At 43.5% G+C, this 3,522-nt stretch overlaps 1 long non-coding RNA gene across 1 annotated transcript in view; it reads right to left on the bottom strand.

Annotated features, from left to right (window-relative positions):
* Window positions 1-16: 16 nt before the first annotated feature.
* The window catches only part of LOC113458154, an 18,931-nt gene continuing 15,425 nt past the window's right edge, over window positions 17-3,522 (bottom strand). Inside the window, exon 3 of the long non-coding RNA XR_003378581.1 lies at window positions 17-87. This is a non-coding gene — a long non-coding RNA (uncharacterized LOC113458154). The remainder of the gene's footprint in view (window positions 88-3,522) is intronic.

Raw genomic sequence — 3,522 nt, 5'->3', positions numbered from 1 at the left:
CGCTCCCTTTGGTCATGCTCCTCTTTCTGCTCCAGTCCTGGATCGTGCATACCACTGGACTCGGTGTACTTTAGTCATTAAATTTCCCTTAAGATAAGTTATTGTAAAATTTTTCCGTTTCACTTTTTCTCCTCTGAAAGAACATACAAGTTTTTGTTTGTTTGTTGTAGTGTGGGTGAAAGACTCAGGAATTCCAGCCTAGAAGAATTCCTAAGCCAGAAAACTTGTAGGAGATGCTACCTGTTGATAAGTGTTAACCCCACAACATTTTGGTTCTAGTCAGAATGGGAGCCTTCCCTTCCTAACGTTTAGCCCTTAAAGACTCTGCCCCAGAAAGTGCCTATTCTTTTGTTCTCTATGGGAGTATTTCATTTAGTGGGTGCTTGGTTGGAACCTCCAGCTTGCCCCCTGCCCAATCCAGAAATCCCCATTCATGTCTCTGTCTCTCTCACCAACCCCAGGCGCCCAGAGTCTCCGAACAAAGGAAAGATGCCCAAAAGCCCAGTTCTCAAGGTTACTGCAGCTTCCTCCCCTGAAGTTACAACCCGCCCAAGTCCTCGTCTAAGTTTTGACTGCACTTGGGCACAAACCAAGTTTGGCAGACATGTCATCACCCCTCACCTACAACGCCTAAAATCTCTCTGCTTTCATTTGGGGGCGCAACTTCTCTGGCCTCCATCTCTAGGACCAGAGAACCTGCCCAGGAGTTGATCTGCTTGGATATACCCTAATACACTTTTTCAGCTTGTCTTGATCTGGTTTACTGCATCAGCAGACAAACCTATTATGGGAGTGGGGGGTGGGCAGAAAACCCTATCGGTGGGTACTGAAGATTTCCTACCTGCTTTTGAAACCAAATACTTTAATATGGCCAAAGGAAAAACTCCCTCTGAGGATTGATATAGGAGTTTTCTTTAATTTCAAAACCATCTGCTTTAAGAAGCAAGATCATGCCTCTTGCATATGCAAGCTGCACTGTAATTTATGTACGAGTTCATAAGAAATTGTAGGAATTTAAAGAGTTTAATTTGAAGTTCATCAGGCACCTGTCTGTGTCGCCTTCTTCCTCCCAGAAGACTCAGACAGTTAAGTCTTTGCTTCCTCTCCCTACCTTCTAAAAGTCTGGTGTGGGGAGCAGATGAATCTGAACAAATGTGGATTGTTGACATGAATGAGGCCAGGTCAAGGGCACCATCGTCTCAGACTGCCAAAGCCTTTCTGGGCCAAGTTCGGGAATGACAAGGCCTTTACCTGGTATGGTGGGTATAAAAGAAAATGACCCCCAAAGGGAGTGATACTATTAGGAGTTGTGGCCTTTTAGGAGGAAGTGTGTCAGTGTTTGTATGTGTATGTGTGTAAGGGGCTTTGAGGTTTCCTTTGTTCAAGCTACATTCCATGGTAGTCAGTTCATTTTCTGTTGCCTGCAGATCAAGATGCAGACCTCCCAGCTCCTCCTCCAGCACTCATGTCTGCCTGCCTGCTGCCATATCATGCCATGACGATAACGGACTAAATCTCTGATATTGAAAGCCACCCTGATTAAATGTTTTCCTTTATTATGCTGTGGTTGCTTTGTCTCTTCACAGAAGTACAAACCCTAACTAAGACCCTGATTAAATGTTTTCCTTTATTATGCTGTGGTTGCTTTGTCTCTTCACAGAAGTACAAACCCTAACTAAGCATAGATATTGATCAATGGTTAATCTTTAGCTAAAACCAGTAAATGCAGAAGGTGCCACCACAGTTAACTCATTGGATGACTGCAACCAGAGACTGCTTTCTACAGCAACCCCCCACGAAGATCAGTGAACCCCTTCCTCATTCCTGCTATTAAAAAAGTTGGCTTTTCTTGCAGTTTCTGATGTGTCTCCAAGTACATCACCCACCCGATTCCAGCTTTACATACTTTGTATCTGTCATTTCTTCATTCTTCGTCATCCCAAGTCCAAAGCTGTGCAGGTTAGGGCAAGCGGCACCCAAATAGGGGCCTTGACTGTGGGGTACTTGCATTGGTCGAGGGAACACTCCCATGAAAAAGTCACAAAGGGAAGGCATATTTCTATGCGTCCGATTTAAAACATGGGGGTGAGTGGAATCTAGAGATGGGCAGCTTTTGAAGAAGACTTTGAGGAATGAAGGAAGTAAAGTTAAAAAAAAAAAAAACAGTCCAGCTTCATCAATTCTTAGCCTATGTTTGGGAGCCACTCCCTTGGTTTCCAGAAAAAGGTTCCATAAAAAAGACTACTTGTAGAAAACAGAAAAATTAAAGGCTAGCTACACCACTGAAGCACCCAAATGTCTTCCATTTTCACTTTCTGTTTATGGATCTTTTACATGATTCCATAGATCAGAAGCCATTTTTCTCATGAAAGAATAGGGAGTCCAGCCTTGTACCTTTGCCCCTCTGGTTATGTTGACTGACGCTTTGTCCCCGAGAGAGAGCCAGAAACAATGGGGGCCAAAGCTGCAGCTCCAACAGCCATCCCCGGGACCTGAACAGACAGATAGTCAAATAGGCTTCGCATGCTGTCCAGTCTATCCAGTCTGGCCTTCAGATGCTGGTACTGAGGAAAGTGGTTACAACCTGTGCTGAGGTTGCACCTTGGATCTGGCCCACTTCGACATTTAAGGTAACCTGAAATCCTTTAAAACCTTATTTAGAGCAAGAGATTTGGGGGAAGACAACTAACGGTTTTAACTGCTTTCTTGTGCCTGAGTGTCACAAGACTTCTGTGCCTCCAGCTACAAAATAATGGCATGGAAACTTCCTATTAATCCTGAAAGCTTGGCCTTTAGCTTAAGCTTATCTCACCTAGCTCTTACAAGTTAAATTAACCCATGTCTATTAATCTATGTTTTGCCACATGGCATTACCTTTCTTTGTACGGCCCATCCTGCTTCCTCTGCCTCTGGCTGGTGATTCAGCCTTTCTTCCAGATTCCTTTCTGTCCCCAGAAGACATACCTAACCCCTTCCTCCCTAGCTATTGGTCATTCAGCTCTTTGTGACACCAATCACAGTAATACATCTTCACATAGTTTACAAATATACCACAGCATTTGAATGACCTGATCCACAGAATCCAAACCAAATAAGTTCTGATCAACTCTTGGGGCAGACTACAGTGTTAATTTAAGCATTTGTCTTCTTTATAATCCTCTTAAGATCTGTAGAGTGGTGTTACTATAGAATGGTACCCATGTCGAAGATGAAAAACTACAACTAATAGGAGTTGAGGCTTCCAAGTATACAATGCCTTCCACCTTCATTGGGAAAATGTAGCATGCATAAGGTCAAATGAGTACCTGGTTATGAACCCTGGAGACATTGCTTTTTGAATGCCTCTCATACTTACCATGTTAGCAGCACTAACGTTGCTCAGTGTCTTACTAATGGCTCCAGAGAAGGTAATGATACAAACTTGGCATGAGCCTGAAACTGGACTAGGCAAAGGCCCTTATCATAAGAACCTGGAAATTGACAACTACTACCAACCTTTTAATATCAGTTGGTCAAGTGCAG

The sequence above is a fragment of the Microtus ochrogaster genome, chromosome 2, assembly GCF_000317375.1.
Source record: "Microtus ochrogaster isolate Prairie Vole_2 chromosome 2, MicOch1.0, whole genome shotgun sequence".
In the NCBI taxonomy this organism is placed as follows: domain Eukaryota; kingdom Metazoa; phylum Chordata; class Mammalia; order Rodentia; family Cricetidae; genus Microtus; species Microtus ochrogaster.
Note: the sequence above shows the minus strand (reverse complement) of the source record. Positions and strands in the feature narration are given on the sequence as shown.